Raw genomic sequence first — 11061 nt, 5'->3', positions numbered from 1 at the left:
GCAGGATTATACTCAGTTTTGCTGGGTAGGTGATTCTTGGTTGTAATCCTATCTCCTTTGCACTCCGGAATATCATACTCCATGCCCTCTGGTCCCTTAATGTAGAAGCTGCTAAATCTTGTGTTATCCTGATTGTGTCTCCACAATACTTGAATTGTTTCTTTCTGGCTGCCTGAAATATTTTCTCCTTGACCTGGGAATTCTGGAATTTGGCTACAATATTCCTAGGAGTTTTCCTTTGGGGATCTCTTTCAGGAGGTGATTGGTGGATTCTTTCAATTTCTATTTTGCCCTCTGGTTCTAAAATATCAGGGCAGTTTTCCTTGATAATTTCTTGAAAGATGATGTCTAGGCTCTTTTCTTGATCATGGCTTTCAGATAGTCCAATAATTTTTAACGTCTGGCTCCCGGATGTATTTCCCAGGTCAGTTGTTTTTCCAGTGAGATATTTCACATTCTCTTCTATTTTTTCATTCTTTTGGATTAGTTTTATAGTGCCTTGATTTCTCGTAAAGTCACTAGCTTCCAATTGCTCCATTCTAATTTTTAAGGAAGTATTTTCTTCAGTAAGCTTTTGGACTTCCTTTTCCATTTGGCCAATTTTGCTTTTTAGGGCATTCTTCTCCTCATTGGCTTTTTGGACCTCTTTTGCCATTTGGGTTAGGCTGTTTTTTAAAGTGTTATTTTCTTTTCTGGGTCTTCTTTAGCAAACCGTTGACTTGTTTTTCATGATTTTCTTGCATCACTCTCAGTTTTTCCTCTACTTCTGTTACTTGCTTCTCAAATTCCTTTTTGAGCTCTTCCATGGCCTGGAACCAATTCATATTTTTCTTGGAGGCTTTGGATGTAGGAGCTTTGACTTTGTTGTCTTCTGGTTGTATGTTTTGATCTTCTTTGTCACCAAAGTAAGATAATATAGTCTGACTCTTTTTGCACTGCTTGCTCATGATCCCAACCAATTACTTGAGTTATAAACTCTTTGTTAAGGTAGGGGTCTGTTTCCAGTGTGGAGAATGTACTGTCCCAAGCTTCAGAGGTTTTGTGCAGCTGTTTTCAGAGATACTTGTAGGGACCTGTAAATTATCTGTTCTTTTAAGGTGCTATGATCAAGGGCGAGGTGTTTACTCCTTTCCTGGCCTGTGCTCTGGTCTATGAGTGACCATAAGACCTCTTTTCTGTCTTGGAACTGTGAGGAGGATTTTCTTTGCACCGCCACCACAAGCTCCACCATGCCAGCGCTCCTCCTTGCCCCAGGACCACCACCCAGGACTGTGACCTAGATCCAAGCATGGGCAAAGCAAGAGAATCCTGCACCAGCAAAGAGACACCTGCAATCCCCCTCTGATCAGCCACTTGATTCCCCCTCAGTCTGTGGGCCAGAAACTCAGTAAGCAGCCACGGACCTGGGGCCATGTTTGGGGGACCCTCACCTCACCACAGAAACAGACTTTTCCCACTGACCTTCTAAGTTGTCTTTGGCGTTCCTGGGTTGAGAAGTTTGGAAGCTGTCACAAGCTGCCCGTAATTCAGTCCTCTGAGGCCTGTTCCAGGTTCGCTGCAGCCTGCGCGCCCACGCTGAACTCCATTCCTCTCCCAGCCTGGCGGTATATACCTTTCTGATCAACCATCTAGGTTGTCTTGTGCTGGAAATTTGTTTCACTTGGTCTTTTTGTGGGTTCTGCTGCTTTAGAATTTGTTTAGAGCCATTTTTTATGGGGGTTTGGAGGAGAGCTCAAGCAAGTCACTGCTTTCACTCCACCATCTTGGTTCCGCCCCCCCCAAAATGAACTATTAAAAAAAAAGACAACGTGATGAGTGGTGTCAGTTCAGGTCCCAAATTATCTATGTGGATGAAGGCAACTGAAAAATAGAACTGAACTGAAAAATCCAATAAAGCAAGGGTTCTTAACTTCTCTTTGTATCATGGATCCCTTTGGCAGTCTGGTAAAGTCTATAGACCTTTCTCACAATACTTTTTTTTTTAATGCATAAAAAAACAGGATTACAAAGGAATCCAGTTATATGGAACTACAGCTATTTTTTTTAAGTTCATGGACCCCAGGTTAAGAACCTATGCCCTGGGGCAGCTAGGGGGTACAATGGATAGAGCACTGGCCCTGAAGTCAGGAGGACCTGAGTTCAAATCCAGCTTCAGACCAAACACTTGATACTTACTAGCTGTGTGACCCTGGGCAAGTCACTTAAACCAAATTGCCTTAAAAAAAAAAGAACCCTTGCCCTAAAGTTTTAGTACCTTTGTGTTATATGAGAGCCTTGGGGTTATGTTGGTTGTGGTGTAATAGAAGAAGTACTAGACTGAAGTCAGGAATTCTAGGCTGTACTCCTAACTTTTATACTACTAGTTATGTGTCTCTCAGCCAATCACTTTACTTCTCTATAGAGAATTAGATTAGAGGATCACTTGGGTCTTTTCCAGGTCTATAATTCTAATTCTATTATGAGTCCCCATTTCAGGTTTAAAAAAAAATTAGTCTCACCCATCAAATTAACCCATCACTTTTTAACTAACCTAACTTTTCATTATTTCTCTGATTGGATTCTCTGTTCGTTTCTTCTTACCTTCCCACATTCTACTTAACCACACTTTAAGTGTTCTTCTTTTCACCAGCCCTTCCATTACTTCAAAACTCACCATCCAGGAAGACTAAGTTCCCTCTCTCACCTTTCCCATTACTATTGCTTTACCAGTGAGAAAGCTGAAACTGATGGAAGCTCAGTGGTTTGCCCAAGGTCTAATGGACGGTAAGTCACAGAGTTAGGCCTGAAAGCATTCTTATGCCAAATCCAAAATTCTTTCCGCAGGTGTCCTAACTGGTTTCTTTGCTTCCAGTTTCTTCCCCATCCAATCTGTCCTACACATCACTGGCAGAGTGATAAACAGCTCTGATTGTATCACTGCTCTGCTAGAGGCTCATCTTTGCTTAAAAATTAAATTTAAAAAAATTTCCTCCATGATCTCATTCTCAAACCTACTTTTCTAGATTTACTGAACAAATACTTAATGTACAACTTCATTTTATGTATCATATACTCCTTTCTCTAACCAAACTGGACTACTACTAGTAAGTTCCTAGAATTTTTCTCCCCTCCTGTCTGTTGAAATCAAATTTATCTTTCACAGCATAGTTTATGCCACCTCCCTGAAGTCTTCTGCAATCTCTCCAATAAGATTGATCTCCCCTTCATCTTTGAACTCCCCATATCACTTTGTAGTTTTCTTGTGCCCTTTTCACATTCTATCTTGTATAGAATCATGATGCATGTCTCACACATAGCAGACAATAAATGTTTGGCTTTAGCAAAGGCTCCCAGTTTTCTATAAATTAAATTCCAAACTTCTTAGCCTGGTATTCAAGGCCCTCTACAATCTGGTACCTACCTATGCCTTTGGCTTCCTTTTCCCAGCATTCAACGACTCTAGTTAAATTTATCTATTCGTTACCTCTGAACGGTAGCAAGAATTAGGGCTGACACCCTGCTCCCTGCCACCCCATATGCAGCTTAGGTGGAGAGATCAATCGTCTGTCTGCTACTGGCTCATTTTCTTATTCATTCTCTTTTCTTATTCTAAAGTAATTAAGGGGCATGGTTATTTCCTCATAAATTATTTTAAAATTGCAATAGCTCTCATTAATCAATTGGCTCTCAGCCCTACCCCAGTTCTTTAAATATAATTTGTTAAACCCAAGAAATCACTTTTTACATAAGCTTTCACTTATTTTTTTTCTCTCTTAAAGCCTCTCATATCCTAGGCTTAAATAAACATCAAGGTAATTGGTTATACAATTTGTTAATGGTATGACAAACAATAAAACAAATAATTATTTATAATGTAGCATCTCTGAGACAGAGTGCATTCAAAGCCACCTCTAACCATCACTACTACTGTGAATTTCTCAATTCTGGAAACAACATTAGCTGTTTTAGATTGCTAATTATTAGGTTGCCAATCTCTTCTCAATAATCATCTTCAGAATGTTTCTTTGTGGGAAAAGAGTCCAGAGAGTTTCCTCTGGGAAGAAGTTTTCTTAGTCCTTACTCTGCCCTCTCTGTATCTCTCTAACCATTATAGTTTAAACAGATTCCGAATGACATTTAAACTGCTATATCTCAATATCCTATTCCCTCTTAAAAATAAAGGCTTATCCATAGTGCCTATGTGAAGGGCTGATGATATATGTCCAAGGGGTCCCAAATGTCTTAGAATAGTTTTAAGCTTTAATAGCTATTTAAGCTATTAAACTGCACTAATACTTTTGGGACACTATACATACATACACATGTATGCACATACACATATAGCACACATAGATACATATATGCACAATATTATATGTGTATATGTATGTGTGTATGCATACATATGCCATTACATTTATATGTGACATTTGGTTCAGTCATCCCCTAATCATAGGGCACATGGTATGTTTCTAGCTTCTAGTTATCATCAGTAATGCTGCTGTGGATATTTTATTTATGTAAGTCTTTTATTGCAGTCATAATCTGGGCGTATAAACTGAATAATAGGATCTCTGGGTGAAAAGGTATATGAAGAACTTAGTATATTTTCTTTGAAAAACATTTAAAAATTACATTTTATTTTCAGATCTGTATTCTCTCCCTCCCATGCCACCCCCCTATTGAGAAAACATATGTATGTACATATTATGTATGCATATAGTGTGCATGAATACAGTACATTATTGTATAGTCCAGGGGTGGGGAACCTGCAGCCTTGAGGCCACATGTGGCCCTCTAGGTCCTTGTGTGCGGCCTTTTGACTGAGTCCAAGTTTTATAGAACAAATCTTTTTATTAAGGGGATTTGTTCTGTGAAGTTTGGATTCTGTGAAGTTTGTGACCTAGAAGGCCACATGTGGTCTCGAGGCCACAGGTTCCTCACCCTGGTATAGTTTATAGTTCATTATAATAGTCATTGTTCTGTTTTGTTTTTTTTTTTGCTTTTTGGTGAGGCAATGGGAGTTAAGTGACTTGCCCAGGGTCACACAGCTAGGAAGTGTTAAGTGTCTGAAACCAAATTTAAACACAGGTCCTCCTGACTCCAAGGCTGGAGCTCTATCCATTGCACCACCTAGCTGCCCCTAATAGTCGTTGCTCTTTTGGCTCAACTTTATTCTCTATCACTTCAAATAAGTGTATATGTACATATACATACATAATGTGTATGTATACGTCTATAGTTATACATCTACATTTTTGCCTTTACTCATATTATTATTCCTTCCTAGAATGCTCTCCTTTCTCATTCTTTGCTTTTTTAAAGTTGTCTTCTTTTTTATTGATACATTTATGGAAAACAGATATGTCTGAAATATACTCACAAAACCGTTCCCTGTAAACAGTGCAACAACATAAGCACCTAAAAACTTATACTTGAATGTTGGTAGTTTGGTATCGACATTGTCCGTAATATTTGACATGTCTTGTTACCTGTTAGATTTTTGTTTGTTTACAGTACATTATAATAGTCATTGTTCTTTTGGCTTAACTTTCTCTATTCTCTATCACTTCAAGTAAGTGTTCCTATAATTCTTTGTATTTGTCATTTCTAATGTCACAGAAATATTCTGTTATATTTTTTGATGCTTCAGGCATTCAGACATATCATGTTTCTAGCTTCTGGTTATCATCAGTAATGCTGCTATGATATTTTTATATATGCAGATTTTTTAATTACATTTTATTAATTTTTTTGCAGTTATGAACCTATTTGGGGTATAAACTGAGTAGTAGGATCTCTGGGTGAAAAGGCTATGAAGAATTTAGTATACACACACACATATATATATAATATATGTATTTAATTTTAAATTATATTTTACTTTTAGTTCTATATTCTCTTCCTCTCATGCAACTCTTGCCTCAACCCCAACCCATCCCCACCATTGAGAAAGCAAGAAAAACATCACCCCTGCTACAAACACGTATAGTCAGGTGAAACAAATTCTTCCTTTGGCTATGCCCAAAAAATATGTCTCAGTTTGTACTCTGAGTTCATCACCTCTCTATCAGGAGGTCTCTGGAACTATGATTGGTTGTTATGTTGATCAGGATTCCTAAGTTTTTCAAAGATATTTGTATTAGTATTACTTTTATTGTAGACATTATTCTTCTAGTTCAACTCACTTCACTATGAATAAGTTTATAGAAGTTTTCCTAGGTTTCCCTAAAACCATACCCTTCATCAGCTCTTAGAGCACCATAAATAGTATTATATCACATTCACGTATCATAACTTGTTTGGCCATTCCCGAGTTGTTGGGCACTTTGTTGTTTGCCACCACAAAAAGAGCTATAAAAATATTTTTGTATTTATGGGTCAAGGCATGGACCCAAAGCAATCCGGCAAGGGGGGTAATCTGTGCAAATACATGGAGACAGGAAATGACAGGTCAAATTCAGGGAACAGCAAGTATGCCAGTTTGGCTGAAACAAAATGTGTGCAAAGTAGAATAATATGAAGTAAATTTGGAAAATAAGTAAATGAGCCTACTTTGCACTTTCCCTTCTCTCCTCTTTCTCTTAGAATCCTCAATTGCCTTCCAGGCTAAGCCTGGTTGCCATTATCTCCATGAAGCCTTTCTTTTTCTCAATAGTTCTTTATGCGTTCTCCTGCCTACAATTTCTAGGTTGACTTATCTGTATTAGTTTTCTCCAGCAGACTGAAAGCTTTTTAAGGACAGAGACTTTTTTGTTTTGTTTTGTTTCTGTAGCCCATGTACCTCAAGTGTTGTGGTTGCTTAACAAAGCTTGTTAGAATAAATTGGATCTTTGCCAATTTGATGGGTATGAAGTGAAACCTTTGAACTATTTATTATTCAGTCTTACTCTTCCATCAAGGCTCAGTTAGAATCCCAGTCACTTCCTTTATGAGTGAATCCCTTACTGAACACTCCACCCATTAATGACCTCTCCCTTCCTGACCTTCCATAGTCAGTATCTATTTGTAAATTTGTTAAATTTGGCATTTAAACAATTTCCTCACCTATAAAATGAGATTGGATTCCGTGATCTCTCATACACCTTTCAGTTCTAAAATACAATGATTCTATATGCTGTCTTGTATTGCTATTACCTCTACATGTATTTGTGCTGTCTGGCCAATTAGAATGTAAGCTTCTTGAGAGTAGGAATTGAGTTTTATGCACATTTACATCCATAATGTTTACCATAGAACCTTACCCAATAAATGTCAATGATGAGGTTGGATAAGCAACTGAAGAAAGTGTGCTACATGGTCTTATTAGAGTTATTTCACATACATTTCTAAGACAATGCTCATGTTATTTTGTGTTAACTGCTCCTTCAAGTCAAATAAACCAGCATTAATTTTTAAAAATTTTATTGATGCCTTTCATTTTAATACCACCTTTGTTTCCAAATATATCCCTGCTCCCTCCTCTACATAATATTCCATCCCTATATATATGTATGCATATATATATATGTATATATATATATATATGCATACATATATATAGGGAAAGGAAGAAGCAGTTTTGAAACTAACCAAAACATGAAACCAGTATGACAGTATATATACAATGTTACACAACCACATTCCTCCGCTTCTGCAAAGAGGGGAAGAAGGTAACTAGACATGGGAGTAGACACCTGTAATCCCAGCTAGTAGAAGAGGCTGAGGCAAAACAGATCATTTGAGCTCAGAAGTTCTGAGCTTCAGTGGGCTACCTCTCCTGGGTCTGGTTGGGGCTAATTTGATTTGAGGCCATGTGGACTTCCTAACTCCTAGGAAAGGGAAAGTAGAAGAGGGAACTGGAAGGAAAAAAAAGTCTGATGGTTGGTCCTCTGCCCAAACAGCCTTCTGACCATCTCTGTACAAATATAAGTTGAGGAGCCACATACTTCCTATTGCTACATACTTCAGGAAAAAAAAATAGAGAGGGACAGAGAGAGGAGTACCCAAACGTTTTTGATCTACTGTTTTACCTAAGGAGAGGATAAGAGTAGAGTTGAGAAGATGTTGCTCCCTTGATTGACTGGGAGAGAAGAGAACGAGGTCAGGAGACCCTCAGGAGTCCTGTACCCTAAAATTCTATCTACAGTTTCTGGTTGTCAGGTCACATGTTCCCAGTCATGTTCCTTCTTGCTAGGTTCTGCACCTGCTGCTCAGCTCCTCCCCCAATTGTGAGGCAATATTTCTTTTCTTCAACAATTCAAGTTTGGCTAGCTCTGAAAGTTAATACAAGTGGTGGCCTTTTTCCAAGAGGGAGTCAATTCTTAATCAAGGACGTCTTGCTCCACTAACAAACGGAAAACTGCCTTCTCAATCCACGGGCTTCCCTGAAGACTATAGTTTTGAATCAAGGGTCCTGCCCTAATAACAAACAGAAAACTACACAATGAACTCATGACCTGTTGGAGACCACTGAGACCTATTGTAACAGATGGAGCTAGGTGAGGGAGGAGCAGCATATTCTATGTCCCACATGCCCCAGTTCCAAATAGCTTGATGTGATGTTATGATGTCTTTTATGTTGCCTAATATAGCTGACCAGGCAGCCTTGAAACAACCTCCTTGGTGATTAGCTAATAGCCATCACTGTGTTTACTGTATCATGACTAATCAGGCAACTCTGAACATTCTAGCAGACAGGATGACAACAATGGTTAGGAAGGCAAAGTTAAAACTGTGGGATTGAAGAGCCATAGACTATAAATGCTAGAAGAGACTCCAGAAAGAATCTAGTGGCCCACTCATTTTACAGATGAGGTAATAGAGGCCCCAAAGAGTAAAATGACTAGTCCAAGGTCATTCAGTTGGTGAGTGAAAGAGCAAGAACTAGAACAGCTTCCTGAATTCCACTAGGGCTCTTTCCATGGCTCAACTACCAATTTTCTAGGATCAAGAGAACTCCAGGTGTGCAGTATGAGGGTTGGATATGGTGACATTTGAGGTTTCTTTGAGCTCTGAGCTTTTGAGAGGCAGATATTTATCCATGGAACCTAAATAATTGACTTCAGCAAAAAAATTTCTAAGTGCTTACTCTATGTGAGGCACAGTGCCAAGTACTAAATTTGAATGGCTTTAAGAGATCAACCTTTTAATGAATACTAATTGTTAGTACCTTTCTTTAAAATTACTCAGAATGCTTGCCTTATCTTTCATTTGTCCTGATGCTCTAGGAAGTGGCATTATTACTTCTATTTCACAGGAAGCCTTCTCCGGTTAACCTCACCCTATTCTGATCATCTCTTTTAATCCATAACCTTTTAGCACTTATGGATTTCATTTGTACTATTTTGCATACTTTATGATTTAAGTTGTTTTAGATATGCACTTTAACTACTCCTAAAAAGAGCATGTGCTTCTTAAAAGCAAAACCATCCAACTCAGTCAAGTGTTGGACTGAGCATCTGCTATGCAAGCCTTATTGTGTTTAGCACTATTGTGTATAATGAGTCTAATACACTTGTAAGATTTAGAAATATATAATTAAGCGCTAACTTGTGTGGTATAAAATATAAGCACCATAGGGGTTCAGAGAAGAATGAGATCAACATGGTCCTGAGTAGCTGGGAAAATTTCATGGAGGCTTCCAGGGCATCTAGGAGTTTCCCATCTCTTTTCATTCCCATTGCCTTTATCCTACTCTAGAATTTTTATCTCATGCTGGTGTTATTTCTCACTTTTCTACCTGCCTGTAATCTTTCTGCCTATTTAAAGTATCCTGCACGTGGATTAATCTCAAAACAGTGTTCTCACCTTTACTCTCCTATTCAAGATCTCTCCACGGTTTCCTACTTACAAAGGAAGCGCATGATCTCAGAGTTGTAAGGGACCTCAGAGGCCATCTTTGTATTGACTCTGGTGCCTAGAATGTTCTCTTCTCTTTGCTTCTTAGAGTCCCTGGGTTTCCTCAAGACTCAGCTCAGAAGCCACCTTCTGAAAGAAGTTTCCTAACTTCTTAGAAGTTAGAATCTAGAACCTCTTCCCCCACCCTTAGCTTCTAGTGCCTTCTCCATAACATTACCTTCCATTTCTCTGTGTTGATCTTTTAATTTTTGTACATTTTTCTCTACCACTTAAGCTGACCAAATCATTACCTGAAAAAGAAAACACAGTATATCCTACACAATATATCTGACAAGTGGTCACCCAGCCTTTGCTTGAGATCTTCCAGTGAGGGGTAGCTATTAGTTCCCAAGGCAGTCCATTATACTTTTGAAAAGCTGTGCTAGGAAGTTTTCAGTTTGCCTCTTAACAACCTGTTCCCATTGCTACTTCTACCTTCGGGGGCCAAGCAAAAGGAGTCTATTCCTTTTTCCACATGATAGTCCTTCAAGCACTTGGAGACAGCTATCATGACCCCTCAAATCTTTTCTTCTGGCTCAATATCCTCAGTTTTCATCAGTTGATACTCATATGGCATGGTCTCAAGGCCCTTATCCTCTTCCTCTGGATGCTTCCCATCTAATCAATGTCCCTCCTAAAATGTGAAGCACTGACCTGTCCACCATACACTAGACTTGAACAGACCAGGGCAGAGTACAGCTGAATGTAAGAGTACCTCTTTAGTTCTGGGCATTATCAGCCCAAGACTGCACTAGCTTTTATTTTATTTTGGCTTTTATATCACACTTTTATATCACATATTTATTTTATTTTGGCTTTTATATCACACTTATGTTGACTCACATCGAGTTTGAAGCTCACTGAAGCCCCCAGCTCCTTTTTTTTGTGAACCATTATTTTCTGTCTGGTTTATACCTCTTACATCTTGTATCAAGATTTCTCAGCCTGGTATCCAAAGCCATAAATAATCTGGCTCCACCTCATTAAACCATATCTTTAACTATTGCTTAACATGAACCCTTTGTTTAAGTCAGACCAATTACCTCACTGTTTTTTTTTGTCTACTATCCCCAAACATATTATGCTTCTCTCTCTTCCTCCCTCCTTCCTTCCCCTCTCCCTCCCTCATTTTCTCTCTGTGTTCCTTATTTCCTTCCTTCCTTCCCTCTTTCCTCCCTCCCTCCCTTCACTTCTCCTTCCTTC

The sequence above is a fragment of the Phascolarctos cinereus genome, unplaced genomic scaffold (assembly GCF_003287225.1).
Source record: "Phascolarctos cinereus isolate Bilbo 61053 unplaced genomic scaffold, phaCin_HiC Scaffold_3;HRSCAF=262, whole genome shotgun sequence".
In the NCBI taxonomy this organism is placed as follows: domain Eukaryota; kingdom Metazoa; phylum Chordata; class Mammalia; order Diprotodontia; family Phascolarctidae; genus Phascolarctos; species Phascolarctos cinereus.
Note: the sequence above shows the minus strand (reverse complement) of the source record.